The sequence below is a fragment of the Manduca sexta genome, chromosome 7, assembly GCF_014839805.1.
Source record: "Manduca sexta isolate Smith_Timp_Sample1 chromosome 7, JHU_Msex_v1.0, whole genome shotgun sequence".
Classification (NCBI taxonomy): domain Eukaryota; kingdom Metazoa; phylum Arthropoda; class Insecta; order Lepidoptera; family Sphingidae; genus Manduca; species Manduca sexta.
This window is the reverse complement of record NC_051121.1, coordinates 7996057-8014865: the sequence shown is the minus strand read 5'-3', so window position 1 is coordinate 8014865 and position 18809 is coordinate 7996057.

Here is an 18809-nt window from a genome sequence, read left to right as displayed (position 1 = left end):
GGTAGCCGGAAGCAAGGAAGCCTGGGGACGTTGCGAGATGCAACACACAATCGTGGGAATTAATTAACACTGAGTAGCTTTCATGCGGGAGGTTCAAATGCATCGTTAGTTTAATGAACTAATTAAAACAGGCTCAGTGTAGTTAACTTGGTTGACATTAGCTGTTAAGTACGCTTTGATGTTTGACACCTGAGCAAAAATGTTGGTTAATTTATGTCAAAGGTTTGAGTTCTTCGTAATAAAAGAAACTTCACAAAGTCATAATTTTTCATATACCTATATAGTAAAAAAGACCCGTCTACTTAATTAGAATGAATAAATTGTAAATATACATTTATTTACTTCAGCTATATTGTTTCCACCAAAAATGTAAAGAAAATTCTCAAGAACACGTAATAGTAACATCAACATCATTATAACTACAACGAAACATTAGAAAGTAACATTTATCACAACAGAAACAAGACACAAATTATATAAAACAAGTCTAATTTGACAAACTTTACTCACCCGTAACCTAAAAATAAAACTTACATTGCTAACCATGTGAACAAACCTTCACTTAGACTGATCACCAATATATATAATACCTTAAACTACCCTCATAACCTTCCAATACTCCAACTCAAACAAAATACTAACAATTTACAAGCAATATCTTCAGATGCTTTTATTTCGATTACTATTATCTAAAATCAATCTTTTGAAAATCAGAATCCACTGGGTCCAATCATGAAATCAGTCGTCATCTCTTTCGCTGTGGGCGGAGCTTTTATCAACGCATGCGTATTGTGGACGTCTTAAGAAGAAGATTCGGCGTTTTTTGCGTCTTCCACAATAATATATTAGTTATATATAGCTGTATATAGGTTAGTACATAGTGAATTGTTACGAAACCTTCCCGTTGTTTCTTTTTCTGAGATGGGCGCTTGTTCATTATTCTTCTGTGTAAGTGATACGCTAATGATTCGTGAAGAGTGTTAGCTAATGTTGTTTTAAGATAAATTTGTAAACCAAATTCAGATTAGATGTGGTTTAAATAAGTATATTAGTAAGATTAAGAGAGATCGTGCGCTACATCAGCTCCCGAATACACCATATGCTTACCATGACGACTGTCAAGAGTGTTACGACCAAGAAGAAGATTAAGTGCAATCAGTGCCTTTGTATCTTTGCATCTTAAAACAGAATATCTTTATAATTAGGTGTATACTTGACCAGAGTTGGCAGGGTTACTAGAAATCTAATATCTGCAATTTTATAATTGTTTCAAATGATGCTATGAACACCGTTTTCTCGACATTTCCTTATCCTACTCAAATGAGATATTCTAGTTTCTTTGTGAGCCATCCGGTTGATCAAACATTTCGGGGCTTATAATCGGAGCCATATTTGTCTTAGTTTTACCATCGTTTGACTACCTGACGCCATCGCTCTGAAGGATTCTTTCTTGACTATTCACAATCAACACAATCAATATTTCTAAACCAAGGAATCGTACACAAGACACCCTTGTCCACAGCCCAAATAAAATAGTTATAAGTTATGACCATAATATCTTACTACCATACAAGGTACCCACTAATTCACTATTAGAAAAATATTTTCGTGATCTGAATATGGAATTTGGGATATTATAATCTACAACAGATGCTATTGAATTGGTACTTTAAATGAAACCAATATAAGTCTTATTTTTCTGATCTTAAATTTATATCCATACGCCATTTTTTTAAGAGTTTCAATATAGTCATACCTGAAATTTATGAAGAAACATAGGATATTTTGAAAAGTTTTCTAAAATGTAAAATATTATAGGAATAATAAACAAACATAATGTTAATCACTATTGCGCAATAACTTAATACCTGATGCCACGAATCGCATAGTTAGTCAATAGTTGTAAACTTCATGTTGGCATGCCTTGTTGCTATAAATTCAGTTAGAAAGCCATAATACACCACTAGCTTTTTAATATGAGCCCTGTATTATATACTGTCCCACTGCTGGGCACGGACCTCCTTTTACTACTGAGAGGAAATATGCCTTAGTTCACCACGCTGGCCTAGTACGAATTAGTAGACTTCATTCACCTTCTAAATTCCTATAGAGAACTTCTCAGGTGTGCAAGTTTCCTCACGATGTTTTCCTTCAACGTTAAAGCAAGTGATAATTCACAAAGAATACACACATAAGTTTAGAAAACTCAGAGGTGCGTGCCCTTGAGTTTTGAACCTGCGGACATTTGTCTCGGCAATCCATTCCACTCCTAATTAGGCTATCACCGCCATCCACTAGTTTTTAATTACCAAAAATAAATAGCGTACATACCCGTTACTTTTTTTTGGTAATTAAAACTTTTGGTGTATATATATTAAAGCATTAATTACTAACATTCATCAGCTTTCGAATGCTGTTATAAATATTATGATATGTGGATCTCATATATATCGTGTATTAAATGAAATTAAGTTAGCATGGCATGAGGAACTTGGTTCAAGACTGTTTCATTACCTTCCTAGGTAGACGAGATCATCAAGGGATAAAACGTTACTCATTTCCTTGGACTTCACTTAACAGTAGGTGCAGTGAAGTCAGCTTGCCTGGTAATAAACGAGCTGAATTTTCACCTGATGATATATGATAGCTCTTAACATCAGGAGCAGTCGAGTCTACTGATGGTAAGTCTCTTATATGTGAGAGTCTGCCTGGGTATGTGCGATCGTAATGTCTTTTTTTGCCGCCAAGCAGCAGTGTGTAGTCCAGTGTAACTACTGGACATAATAAGACTTAACAAAGCAACAAAAAAAAACATCATTTTGACGTGGTAATAAACGAGGAAAATTTCTAGCTGATAGTATGTGATAGCTGTTAACATCAGATGCAGTGAAGGTACTTTGATGTGGTAATTAACAGTTAAATTTTCACCTAATGTTATTATAATAGCTGGCCAATGACATGGGCAAGTAGCAACTACCATGCATGCCAAAAAAACCAGGCTGTTCTCAAGAGTTGTTACATATTTTCAAGATTTAATTCATTGCCTTGGTAGACATACCTGATATCTATTATTCAGCATGATAGTAAAAAATAGTTGTGAAAATGTGGTGTAACCTAGCGGTTTAAAATTCTAAGTAAATAACTAACATAAAAGATTGTTACGCGAAATGTAGATATATTCGAACATTAAACTATATGTGGGTTTCAACCATAAGGAAGTGGATTTATGACTCAATTTCAATAGCATGTATATCTTTGTCATAAAAATTTTAAACGCGGCTAGCCTTCCAAATAACAAATCATAAAACTGATTGTTATTCATACGAACTACTGTAAAAATAAAATGTAAACGATGACGTACTCAGATCTTCTATTAAGACTAAAAAGCACTACCAAATATCTACAGAATTTAATTTAATTAGAATGGGCTGACGTTACCGTTACTTAAATTTTCAACATTCTAGTTTTATTACGTCATTTTAGTTTTGTTTTAATTATTATATTTTTTCTTTTATTTTAATTTACTATCATTATTTTTTGTATAATTTTTTATTGCCTCATATCAGCGAAAGATAATATATAGTTACAAAACAAGTGTTAATAACGTTATCAAGTGTCAATCTCAGCTTTGTCTAACCGTCATAGTGGCAATAAATTCTAGATGCTTTGATTACACCAAATACACCGAATACATCGTATTATGTGCCAATTACTTTTGTTCTTTTCTTCCCAAGAATACGGAGTAGGAAATCAGCTGAAAAAAAAAAACAATTGTCATGAAATTATTTGAGGCAATAAAAATAGGCATCTAGCTTATAGAATAGGTTTAGGAAAACGTTCATACGAAAAAACATTTTTCAAAAGCCAACTGTAACAAGTTCAATCTATTTTGTAAATGCAATACAAAATACTCCTTTGAAATAAATTTGCTCGTACTCTCTCGGCCAAATTCTAAGACGTCTGAAGCCTCTATTCGCTAAAATTTACACGTAAAGAAATGCCTTAACAGTAACAACATACAGAATCCCAAACACGCATCCGCATCCAGTACATTTAGTTATTGTAAACGCGGCACGTCCGCTCATCGCCGAGTTCTGTCACGGAATGCCGCGCCGCTGAGCAATTTCGACGGTAGACGGTAGGTGGCGCTGTCAATTTGCTCCGAGACGTTTTGGCGCCCACCGTGGTGGCGCGAGTCTTTTGTCCGCGTTCAGTTTGATATTTATACACATTTTATACGAATCTCGAACGTGACTTTAAATATTGTAAACAAGGTAGAAGTAACGTTTGCACCCAATTTAATATCGAGTAGATTTTTAAATCAATCGTCAGATCTTTTATACCCAGTACATGTGAAATAGAATAGTCAAGGTTAAAGAGAAACATAATAAAGACTAAATGAAAATAATACTCTATTGATCCATGCATTAGGTACAAAGTGGAACAAATATATAAATACTGGAAAATAATTTTCTAATTTGGTCATTGTAGAAAACTTTCCCTTTCGCAGTACAGTATTATAACATCATGAAATATACTTACTGATGATTGTAACTCTCACCGTGGCACACAAGTCGTCGTGGATGTCTCATCTACAATTGTCCTTGAAAAATTCTAACTACATAAACATACCATGTTTTCAATTTGTTCAAAGTGGTATTAAAGGTGGTAGGTTCGGTTTTCACCCGTACACCGGCGGTTTCCCGACGATTAAAGGCTCCAACCTATTTGATGTATTCAACCTCACTTAGGGTTGTCAAAATGTTTAGGAATAAAGTTGTACAGTAAGATAAAGTAATAACTATCAAAATTTATTGATCTATTAATTATTGTAAACTTTAAAATACCGATGTCGATTGCCTAAATGTTCTACGGAAATTAGTTAGTTTATTTAATTGATCGACTTGATTGAATATACACGGAATATAATAGGACGGCAATATGATTGGCCTAAGTTGTAAATCTATACTAATATATAAAGCTGAAGGGTTTGTTTGTTTGAATCCGATGATCTCCGTAACTACTAAACCGATTTTAAAAATGTTACTAATAGGAAACTACACTACTACTGAGTGCGATAAGCTACTTTTTAATCCTTGAAAATATTTATCCTAAAAAAACTTTTTCTCGTAGACGCAGCCATAGTTTAACATTAATACATAATATATTTATTATAATATAGTTATTTCGGTGTTAAAACTATCTATTCCAACAGTTTGTGTTCAAACATAAATTAATGCTAACCAGAAAATAAATACTTTACGAATGCATATTACTCTCGATGTATTAACAATATAAACATTCATTTATGCACAGATGCGCTTATAATTATAATTTGAGGCTTAAAGGTTTACAGGAAATCTGAACATTCAAATAAATCTAGAAAAATAATATAAATGTGTGTTAGAATTGAATGAACGCATCCATGGCGACTTCCATATAAATGTCAATTCAAACTACTTGTCACTCGTCTCTTTGTCTTACTTGTTATGCCGTTTGTGATACTCGATATATTATTTATTATAACTATTTATACACAAATTCTGTTTTATTCCTACAATGTGAATGTTCACCTATGAAAAATAATCAAAATCACAATAAATAAACATGTAAGATATATTAAATTTCTTGGTAGTGACAACCCTACGACGTAAGCAAGCGTCGGGAGCTGCGCGAAGAGATAAAAGTGGTGGCTTAATACTCTCCAGGGTTTTAAAGAGTCGTTACTTTGATGTTCGATTTTAACGTGATTTATTTTACAAAGATATCCTTGAATTTCCATCTTAGTAGCTAGTTTAAGTGGAACTAGAATATATTTTAAAAACGTAAATAATAGTATCTATAGCTAATGAATGCAGATAGATTAGATTACAAATATGCGCCTAAAATAAACATTGTGGATCCAAAATTGTGGATACCAGATATTCACAGATATTGGAAGCTACTTTTCAACAATGTGGTGAGCGCTCCCCCCCCCCCCCCCCTCACCGAGGCGTGACAACATGTAAAGGACGGCGTTATTGTGGATTCTGTCAATTTCTATCCAGCACTTTTTTCTTAATGAAAGGTATACATCCTTTTCTGTAACTTATTGGCAAATTTTTATGGTAATCAGTTAAGCAGTTAAAGCGCAAAGGCGATATAAAGAAACTTATTGTCATGATACTTGATGAAAAATAAAAAAGAGGAACGTGGGTATTTCTATTTTAGGGAACAGGGTGTCGTGTAAAGAAATATTTTGAGAACCCCTACTATATATTATTTTATTTACATTTCGAAAACCACGTAAAGTCGTTGGTGCTGCGCCTGATCTCTCTCCGGTCATGTCGGATTGCCGTCTCACCGAACTATGAGAGTGAACAGAGAGTGCACCTGTGTACTGCGCACACACTTATGCACTATAATATTTCCTGCGTACCTGGCCGATCTCCATTGAGATTGGCCGCTGCGGCCGAAAATTCTGTTAGGAGGGTCATTTTTCATTATTTTATCTATCGCAGATCTTGATTTGTTAAGGACTTTATACGTATTCAAATCTATTTTAGAGTTTATTTGTCTACTTCTAAGAAACATTACTATACATAAACTATAATATTATACTATATATAGAAATATAATTAGATAATTAATTACCATACTTAAGATTTAATTTATAGTAATACAAATTGTCGAAAAGAATTTACAAAACAAACCTGGTCCAATTTGTCGAAATTCTAGGTCTAACTTCCTGGACTAATTGAATTGAATTCAACTTGTTAAGGTGGGAGAGACGTCGTGTCGCCCGCGGGAATGCGACGGTTATTCTCCGCGCTTTCGAAAAGTTTACATGTTACAAAATACATTTAAATTTAAGTTTTATTACTAGTTGCACCATAGTATACTTTGCTGTGAATCGTTTCGCATATGCGAACGAATTTGACGTTATGAATACCACCTCATATGTGAATATCATATATCTCATATGTGAGAGTCCTCCTGGGTACCACCGCAATGTCTATTTCTGTCGCCAAACAGCAGTGTGTAGCCACGGTTGAGTTCTGGTTTGAAGGACATTGTAGGCAGTGTAAGTACTGGACATAATAAGACTGAACATCTCATGTCTTAGGCGAGCGCAGTGGAATACCAAACAATACTTTGTAATTCAAGGTGTTGACTGGTGTTTCTACAATTGATGGGCGGTCGTATCACTTATCATCAGGCGAACGGCAAACTCGTCTCGTCATTCAAAGAAATAAAAAAAAGCGTTAAAAACTCATGCAATATTATACCCAATATGCATTGTCATTGATATCTCTGTATCTCTCTCTAATTGCTCTCAGTTGCTATGCGGAACAACACTCCGTAGAAGTCGACGCCATAAAATGTCGAATAGGCTGAGAATACTACCGTTGCCTTCGCACCGTGTCGCTCCGTCGCCCCTTGCGGAAACTTGGAAAAATTTCCACGCTAGTTTGTTTCTCTGTAACTTAATAAAAACTACGAAACGGAGCTCGAAGTTAAGAATTAAGTTTTGAAAACATTGCCTTGCGTCACGGAACTTTTGTCATATTTTTATATATGGGATTTGTATTGTTTCATTTCAGTTTCCGGTTATCTTGATCTGACAAATATTGGTAAGTTAAACAAATATGATTCGATGGGACTTTAAAAACTTCTATGTATGATGCATTGGTTAAACTTTTCTTATGTTTTTTTTTTTATATTCGAACATTATTTGTTTGTTACTGAATATGAAAAATACAAACACACAAATCACGCATTAATCCCCGAAGGGGTATGCAGAGGCGCAACCAGGGCACCCACTTTTCGCCAAGTGTGTTCCGTCCCATGATGTGATAGGGGGCGAGCCTATCGCCATGTCGGGCACAAATTCCAGACTCCGAGCTGATACTGAGTAGAAAAACCCACATATTTCTGCTCGACCCGGGATTCGAACCCCGGACCTCAGAGCGCTGCCGTACCGCGCATGCAGTACAACTACGCCACCGAGGCAGTCAGAGGCACAGAGGCATATGAAAAATAATCGTAGAATAATGTGTATGAGTCATATGCGTTATATTTTCTCGTGATGTTTAGTTCTGATTGATTTGTCATAACATACTAGAAACTATTTTTTCTTTCATTTTAGTTTTTTTTTGATAATCTTTTAGATCCTAGTGTAAGAGGTAAACTCAAATCCCAAATGTTGCTTCTGTAAATACATTCGCTTCTATTAAATTTCCACTAACCAAAATAAACAACGAATTTAAATGCCAAATGTCTTCCGCAAACGGATATAAAAGTTGATCGCAAATCTCTGCAAGTCAAACGGCGAACACAAAATAAAAATCGGCAACCACTCCATTACTCACGACTTCATTAGATGATTTACCTTAAACTTTGCGAACGAATTCATACCTTATCACTTTCGTTGAGGGTTGTATTTGAAAATGATCATTCCGAAAGACTTTGGACTAATCTGTTTCGGTTTCTTTAATTTGGAGTGCTACGAGAACGTACATTAGCATTCGCTTGGCAAATCTGCTTAGCGGTTCTTAGTAAACAAACAGAAGATTAGGCGAGCGGATTTCTTATTTCGGATTTTACTCTCCGTAAAATTGCTTAGTACATAGCTATTTGTAGTGTTGGATTGGCCATGTGTATTTTGTAATCATATGAGATATAGTTTAGCTTTTCTTCAGTTGCCTTTGTATATTATGCATTATACTATTTATCACAAAAAGCTAAAGCAATCATTTTTATTTTATGTTCAAAATCAATAACATAAATAAAACGAAAAAAAAAGATTTAAAAAAGTTGCAAAACATTTTTAAAAGCTAAACACCAACCAGCGGCAACCAACCGAACGAAATTCCAAATTCAAATCAGTTCGTGAGCAGGGTGCGAAGCGAGCGGACGTGCTGCGACAACCATTTATTCCGTTACAACTGTGTTTCAATGCTAAATATATTGTCTAAAACGAGAATGTTGCGGGGATTGTTTGCATAATTTGCTTTTGAGGCAGATTTCGAGTAATTCGGTTTGTCTTCACGAATTTGTTTAATTATGATTGTGTTAATATGATAAAAGTGATTCCCTTCCTGTGAAATTACCTTTATTTGATAATATTCAAAGTAACTGTTGTAATATGTTTTGGAACTTGTATTACGTACGAAGTATTAGTATAATTTAATATGAGGGTGTACTGTAAGGGGCAGTTACTTAATGTATGGGTTAATTAGAAGATAACAATATTGTTGGTGTTGTGCATAAAATTTGTATCTTTCCATGAAGTATCAAAAGAAATATTTTACTTATATTTAAAACTGTAGATAGGTAAACTATAATTTGAGTAACCTGATGGTAATTAACTACTAATACCCAAGAACATGACGATACTCTGTACGAAAAATGTGCGATTGAATTTAGGCTGTACGATAGAAAATTGCGAAGGATTAATGATTTTTAACATAATTAAGAAGGCTAGTTATTTGTATGTAAAAGTAAATGTGTACGCAAATGTTATTAATATACACATTACCGCTTTATCTCCGAAGGGTTAGGCAAAGGTGCTACCGGGGCACTCACTTTTCGTCATGTGAGTTACCTACCATGATGTGATAGAAGGCGACCCTATAGCCATATCCGGCACAAATTTCAGAATCCGGGCTGATACTGAGTAGAAAAACTATTACTTTGTCTAACCCGAAACTTGAACCGGGGACCTCAGAGCGTTTATCAGTACCGCATGCAATATAACTACGCCACAGAACAATTCACTACGACACTGAGGCAGTAACTATGTCACCGCAGTATTATTAATGTTATGATTAAATTAGGTAGATGGGAATATCTTGTCCTAGATTATTACATGGGCTAGGTACTTTTTGTTCCAGAAAAGGAATTTCACATGAGTTGAGTTTTTAAGTATCAGTTGATTTTAATATTTCCTATACGCAATAAAAAACACTACCAATTTTAATTAATCAAAGATTCCAAAATTGGTAATCAGTATATGAATGACATGCTTTTACTAAATATTTTAGATTGAAGATAAAACTACTTTTTCAAAAAAAAATCCATGGAACTAATCTGGAAGCATATTTATTAAAATAAAAGGTAACAAACATAAAAAATACATTTAAAATTAAGAATCTTTTCCGTTTTTTGAACGAACGAACGAGAAAACAAACCGAATATTAGAAACAGTTAGTATCATAAAAGTAACTCTATAAGTATCATGAATATCCTACTGCATATAGCATTATTAATTTAATTCAAGTACTTATTCTAAATATCATAAAAGTTCTATAATAAAATATGTACAATAAATTTTCTAAGTAAATACTTATACATCCATTTAATCCCGCTACAGACGATGTCTTCCGCTCGTTAGCGACGAAATACATGCAAAAATTCATAATTTGCTTTCAAGATGATGTAAAACACAATTCTTAGCAGATATACCAGTTAATTTAGACCGGCGTTTCCCCCCGCGAGTGTTCCATTCAGGGGAAGTTGAGGGTGTGTTCCCTATAGGGTAGGGGTCTGGAGATACTGGTAACATTATAATGACGGCAGTGCATGACCCCAGCCATTCGTCATGTGCTGTAAACGACTCGCTCGTTATTGTTGCTACGTTTAACATTTTTTCTAATGTGGAAAAAAAAGGCATATAGTTTTTTATTTTGCACATTACTTATATGTTTATGTTATGATATTTTCTTGGAACTATGGACATTTTTGTTTTAAAAGATTCGAATCTGCAATATTAATTCGTTTAATACGTTGAAATCTGTATACTATAAAATTAATAGGGCTGAAACTTCTCAAAATATACAAATCAGTAACATGAGTTTTTATGGAAAGCTATAAACTAATAACACATTTATAGCTGACTTTGTAAACTAACTAAGTAGAGATAAGGGCAATGATAATGTTTATATCAGGGTGATCCTAGAGGCAATATAGTAAATAGGATAGAATGAAGTCAAAATGAATATAAGACACGATGTAGTAACTAAACACGATCTTGTAGTACTCTCATTGTGCGGAGTTGATGCGAGTGCACAAAGTTCGCTGGCCGAACTCATCGGCCGCTGTGCCTGAGACATGTTAGATGCTCCAGAATTAGAATTAATAGATGTGCCTTGACAATAAGGCGCAGAATTCAATGGATTAAATGAAGAATCTACGAAGCACTAACATTATGTAATTTGAATGTAAATAAACGTGTGTGATAAAATAACTTATCAAGAATTCGCGTATCGCGTTCCGCGATCAGCTTTATATATGGTTTCGATAAGACCGCCTTTTAGAGCGTCGATAGCCTAGTTGGATGTGAACAGACTGCCGAAACGAGTGTCCGCAGTTTCAAATCCCAAGGGCATACACCTCTGATCATTCTAAAAAAAATATATAAATTATGTGTGTATTCTTTGTGAATTATCGCTTGCTTTAACGGTGGAGCAAAACATCGTGAGGTAAGCTGCATACCTGAGAAATTCTATAGGAATTTTGAGGGTGTGTGAAGTCTACCAATCTGCACTAGACCAGCGTGGTGGACTAAGTCCTAATCCTTCTCAGTAGTAGAGAAGGCCCGTGCCCAGCAGTGGGACAGTATAAGTGAAGATAAGTATGTGTTTTCATTCAGTAACGTAATATCAAAAAGACTGTAGAAATGTTCTCACACAAACCTTACTACTTCCATATCCCCTACATCCTTGAAGGTCTGGAGCCGGATTCAATAGGAATCGGCTAAACTCGCGAGACATGTGACAGAAGTTTGGATGCAGACACGTTGCCCGCCGAGTTGCGCCGGATGCGGATACAAATTGGATATCCATTCAAAGTCTGTTTACGAAACACTTGATTGTAGTTCATATTCTAAAAACTTAATGTTCTTACGTGACATGGAGTTGTAGATGCCATTATTATTTTACAAAGTATTTCTACTTATATATCTAAATAATATTAATAACAAATATTATTATTTTTGCCGCTGTACCAATATATAAATTTGCATGCTGTGGTCTCCTATGATTGAAGAGGCACGTCACATTGTTAATTGTAAAAATGCTACGACATTGTTTTTATTATACGCCGTGTAACCTTCGTTGAAGGTCCTTAAATAAATAAATAAATAAATTAGTAATTTTAGAATGCATCTTCAACTACTTTTGGACTACGAATATTTTTGCATTGATAAGTTTACATTATCTCTGAGAGTTAACGTTTAATTTTTAACCAGGAAACGGGAATTATTGGAGAATGAGCCGTGGGCTGAATCTAGTTGATTAATATTTTACAAGTTACATTGCCAACAGTAACCCTTCAAAACTAGATAATATACTTCATGTCATTTGGCGTTCCGAACATTCATAATGTTTAACTGAACTGAACTGCAATCCATTCACTGACTTTAGTATGGTCAATATTGACAGCTTGTGGTTATGTAAGGAGTGGCGCTCATGATGTAAGAACTCGAGTCTAAATATACCCCTGGATTTGAATAAGAATATTAGTGAAATAAGTAAAATTATTTGTTGTTCCAGTGAATAAATAGGTTATAACAATGACATTTTAATTGCCATTTTAGTTCCGGTTTTTGAACAAATAGTTTATATGGACGTTCGTGTCTATACAATATAGTCAATACTTCATGTAAATAAGTTACATAAAATGATTAAATTCCGAATAAAATCTATTAAATGTTACTGCAAAATAGACCTAACGAAAATCATCATTACTCAATATCAAAATTAATCTACAATCACAAATTGGATAACAATGTTATTTACTATTAATATAGCAGACAGGTAACAATCCTGAAGACAAGTTTGAGACGCATAATTTAATTAGGTATCCGAGACGAATCCCTTTGAGGCAAGACAATGCAACGTACTCCACGTTGGAAATTTAGGAATTGTATTCAGAGAATTCGTAATATGTATCAGATATTAATATTTAGACGGTAATCAAATATACGTAGATTAGTATTCGGAGTTTCGTTTAATTAATCGTAGTTGGTAGATTAACAGTATTAAATTGATTTATACATGCAAATAATATTTACAGTTACGGCTTTACTGGTGGTAGGTTACTCATATGTAAGAGTCCCCCTGGGTAGGTACCAGCAATGTCTATTTCTGCCGCCAAGCAACCAAGTGTGTAGTCATTGTTGTGTTCCGGTTTGAAGGATCTTGTAGCCAGTGTAACTAATGGACATTATAAGATTTAACATCTCATGTCTTAAGATGGCGAGCGCAGTGGAATATAAACAATATTTTGCAATTCAATGTGTTTGATGGTATTTCTATTGTTTATGGCGTTTTTTTTTTATCCTACCACCAGTAAATCACCAGTAAAGTATCTTCAATAAATACTATTTATTTTTAATTACATCTAGCGACTGGGATTGCTTCGCTGTAGGTTATATTAACCGTAAATTTTCACCTCGAAAATCCTCGAAAAAATCGTACATAAAAAATTCAGAGATGACAAACGGCGGCCGACGTCGGACAAGTGGCCCACATCTGTCTGCGCCGCCCACAGAATTTGTAAGATTCCCGTACGAAGTCACGCCATCGCTGACAACCATACTTTCTCATTTCTCGCCCATATTTCAACTGAGCTCGGCCATTTTTTATTTGCATTTCGCTAGGTCAAACATGAATTAGATTGTAAATAATTTATTTTTCATTTTCTTTTTAAAATTGGCGCCTGATTTGATTTGTGGAGTGTATTTTGAAAGATCTTGAGGGATTGAAGGTATATCGGGAGGTGGTCATCATTATTATTATTATTTTTTAGTACTTACCCCGCTGTCAACAACGGGGAAAACAGAGAACGGTATATTAGTTTCCCCTGGCTTAGCAATTGCAGGGTCCTGGAGGAAAGTGTAAACATACTGTACTGAATGCCTAGGGCCGCGACAAATGTCCCCCGTGCATGGGCGTACATTTGGTGTGAGGACCAAGCGCAAAAGATTTGCCTTGTTGGGGGGAGCGTCATTAATTTATAATAAGTATAATAATATCAGTCCTGTATTATATACTGTCTCACTGCTGGGCACGGGCCTCTACTACTGAGAGGGGTTAGGCCTTAGTCCACCACACTAGCATAGTGCGGATTGATAGACTTCAAACACCCTCAAAATTCTTTTGCGTGATGAACAATGATATTATAGTGTTAGTAATTGAAGCGATTTTGATTAAAATAAAACGATCTGCCACTTAATAGACATATTTCCACAAACATATCTACGAACCGACCGGTACGAGAGTCAATGCGCAACTACCTCGATCTATCAAACGGTGTTTTTATAGCAAAACGTGGGAACGTCACAAATACCCTTACAAATTTTTTAAGTGCTAATAATGATTGCTATAATCTGTATTCTTTTGTTCATTCCGTTCATCAATCTCTTCTAGAAAACAATAATGTCGATATAAAATTCATTACATTAAAAAAAGGAAAAATAAATGAATCCATTATGACGAGAAACAAAAACGTACACACAAATAACGTAAATTTAAAAAACTCCGCCACCACTGGCTGCGAATGAACGATACGATAATATCAAATCGAATTCATTCAGTAGGGAATGAATAGCTCGCGAATCGTTCGTCTGATGTTTATAATTAAATAGAGGCATGATTGAACCAGCTCGCGTGTAATGAAACAGATCTTTTGATTCGAAATTTAAATTGCAGTGCGTATCTTCATCGTATCCATGGTATTGTACTTGGATGGAATATATATGACTCCATAGTATGATCTGCTTATATGAAGTGATAATGAAATTAATATAGATTACCTAAATTGTGTAGAACTCGATAAAATATGAATTCTTTCAATGTTAACAACATTACTCGAAAGGAATTTTTAATTAATATATAAAAAAAATAATGACATTAAAATATTTTTTTTCCGGATTTTATCGCGATTTTTAATATTATTATTTTCTCACGATGTTTTTAAGACTTTGTAGCCTTCATGGTTACGCGAGGTCTGAGATTTTGGTCGTCCGAAAAGTCAAAGTTACATTATCTAATTACATTTAACAATTTTTTTTTAGCTGTTGACTGTCTGGTCTATGCACAATGAGCTATGTAAACACAGTGAGAGTGAGTGAAGTGAGACACATATTGTAACTGACTCTTTGGACGAGCAACACCTCAGGTCCTCAGATCCGCAATAAAATCCGGAAAATTTGTTTTATTTCAATAACTTTATGCGTGTTCTGGCAGAATAAAAATAATAAATAGTTAATACAATTTTTTTCATCTCCATCCAATGGTTGTCTGGTAGATCGCCTCGAGCGATAAGACCGCCATTTGTACCACCGATGTTTAAACTATTTCCTATTATTAACTATTTTGTGTTACTTTAGACCTTAAGGTCAATTATATTATGCATTTATTACGCATACGCACACTCACACGCTCCTACTAAGATTATAAATAACTGAGCTCCGATGCATCTAATGTAACTTAGGTAATGCCGCATGTGAGAATCCTGGTACCCATAACACAAGTTTAATCTTAGCTTGAGTACCAGCGTTTAAACAAATACTTTATAATAATTTATTATATTGTATTGTATCAACTAGTATAATTTTATTTGTAAGTGTATGTAAAACTTTTGCATCATATATATACATATTTGATTGTTTTTTAACACTTATAGTGTACAATAAAAATTTCAATAAATAAATGAATACAACCATCTCTACAACCACCTTGATCACGGTTAGATTTAAAATTTCTTTCGACCACACTTCGGCAACGATACGACACTGCTGTAACAACTGTTAAACTTTTCAAAACACAAGTACCATTTGTATTTCTCACGCAATACTTGCAGACTAGATAACTAGATAGCGAACAATTGTGCAACCATTGAAACTTGCACGCGAATAGCGCATCTGTTTTCAGTTAATTAGCTTGTCTTGTAACCTGAACACTACGTTTATAATTTACGCTTTAATTGTTACTTATTCTGCGCCCTCATACGCCAACGGCGAAGGGATTTACGTTCTTAGATAGATTGTGTATTTTTATTTTGTTTATATACCTATAATTAAAGCTGCGATAGCCTAGTTGGGTGTGGAACGGACTGCCAAGACGAATGTCCGCAGGTTCAAATCCCAAGGGCACACACCTCTGACTTTTCTAAAATCATGTGTGTATTTTTGTGAATTTATTGTTCGCTGTAAAGGTGAAGGAAAACATCGTGAGGAAATCTGCACATCTGAGAAGTTCTCTATAGGAATTTCGAAGGTATGTGAAGTCTACCAATCCGCACTAGGCCAGCGTGGTGGACTAAGGTCTAATCCCTCTCAGTAGTAGAGGAGGCCCGTGCTCAGCAGTGGGCAAGTATATAATACAGGGCTGATATTATTATTATTATTATATACCTATTATAGAGGATTACATCGCATCATAGAACGGAACACACTTGGCGAAAAGTGGGTGCCCTAGTTGCGCCTCTGCATACCTCTTCGGGGATAAATGCGTGATGAGTATGTTTACATTTTACACACTCACGCCATATCCGAAAGGGTAGGCAGAGGTGTTACCCGTGCATCCAATTTCCTCCCGCATTTCGTCTCATGATGTGATAGGGGGCGAGTGTGTCGCCATTTCAGGCACAAATTTTAAACTCTGCGTTGATACTGAGAAGAAAACTTATTACTTTGCCGACCCGGGGATCGAACCCGAGACCTTAGCACTGCAGCCGTACCGTTATACAACTACGCCACCGAGGCATTTTCTGGTACAACAATAACATTAACACCTTATTTGATCCTAATATAGATGACTGCCTGCCTAAACCATGTAAAAGATCCAATCTAGAATACATGACGTCAAGAAATCGCTTAAAACTTCCTAACCTGGGATTTAAGCTTGATTCTATACTCGGCAACTTGCCTAACTAATTAATATACACGAAAAACGTTGTATCAGAACCGATAAATATTAAAAACCCCATCGAATTTCGATTAGTTCACTCAACTACGGTCTGAAAAACTGAATATTGTAAATCAATATATTGGTGCTTCGGACAGACGTCACTCGCGCACCGCTGGCCTCGGCGCCGACAACATCGTGTTTTTATGCGAAAATAAACAAAAACAATAAAAAAAACAATTACCTCACTCTACTGCTGGCGACTGATATGAAATACTGTCCAATAGTTTTATGTTTGCATGTAAAAGCGGGTTTTTATAACTTGTTTATTGTGTAAATATGATATGGAAATCGTACTTGTCGGGTTTTGTTAGATGCATATAATAATAATAATAATATCAGCCCTGTATTATATACTTGCCCACTGCGGAGCACGGGCTTCCTCTACTACTGAGAGGGATTAGGCCTTAGTCCACCACGCTGGCCTAGTGCGGATTGGTAGACTTCACATACCTTCGAAATTCCTATAGAGAACTTCTTAGATGTACAGGTTTCCTTACGATGTTTTCCTTCACCGTTAAAGCGAACGATAAATTCACAAAGAATACACACATGTTTGCCCTTGGGATTTGAACCTGCGGACATTCGTCTAGGCAGTCCGTTCCACACCCAACTAGGCTATCGCCGCTGGGTTTTGTTAGATGCATAACTAATGATATAGTCAAAGGGCCTTATTTTGTCTAAGCGGGCATGTCCGTCGTTTTGCAATTACGAGCGTTCTAAATAAAGGAAAGGTTTGATAGCATATACCATATAGGTAAAAGAGTAAAAAAGCCCCTATGTAGCTACACGGCTTTCAAAGCTGACTTTCGAATACAATAGCCGTAATTGCAACAAGACGGATTTCCCCTCGTAGACGGAATAGGGATTCCTGACTATGTTTTTTAGAACTATTTTTCTATAGTTTATTTTGATGAACTTGAACAGCCGAAATAAAAGCCCAAATACATTTCATGAAAACTTGAAAAAAAAAATGTTTTCGTCATTGAGGTATATTCCACTTTTCATAAACAAATTTTTCTTCAATTCTTACAGTACAATGCTATTTCTACAAAACCTTGTCTTCAGAAATGAAAACAGAAACATCACCTAACTACTTTGAAAGGAACATTAACCAGAGACTCTGACGTCAAATATATCGATTAAGTTTCAAGTTAAAATGTTAGACAAATGCAGGCGAAGGCTTTTAGACGTGTTCCGGTTAGTGGGAGTGCATCCCCATGACGTCACTTCCGCTTTGGCTGGCCGGCTTTCCGCCAGATTTTGACTCCGCCCGTCGATAAAGTCTACACGTTAACTATCTGTGTGACATTTAGTTTTGTCTTTAGGGTCATTTTGTATTTACTGTCGTGTTAAGATTTATTATATTTATTGTTTATAAAAATATAAAATTAATGATAAATTAATTGTTTAATAAATCATTTAACAATTACCGATCCTTAAAATCATATCGATTTTAAAGACTTTAGACTGTAACACCCTAAAAGTTTATTTTCAAACGAAGGCCAATCCTTTGTGAACTCTTGCGTGAAGATACGGATCCAACACATAGAGGTGCATTTATGATACTTCAATATTATTGGGATGTGTACACCTTGAAGATACTTTCCTCGTTTGAACTTATATGGAAATGCAGCCAAAGACATCGTCTACCGTGTGCAAGGGCTAATAGAGTGTTTTTTTTATATAAAATTGAATGAGGAGACGAGAAATGCATTCATTTTTTATTGAGCGTCAAGAGTCATGGCTGTAAACAGTGGGAATACCACTAACATTTCGATTAACAAAGCAGTGCGTGGCATTGTACTGTTCTCTCTATCCTGAGACAGTGAATGAATGAAACTCTCCAGTCGAATT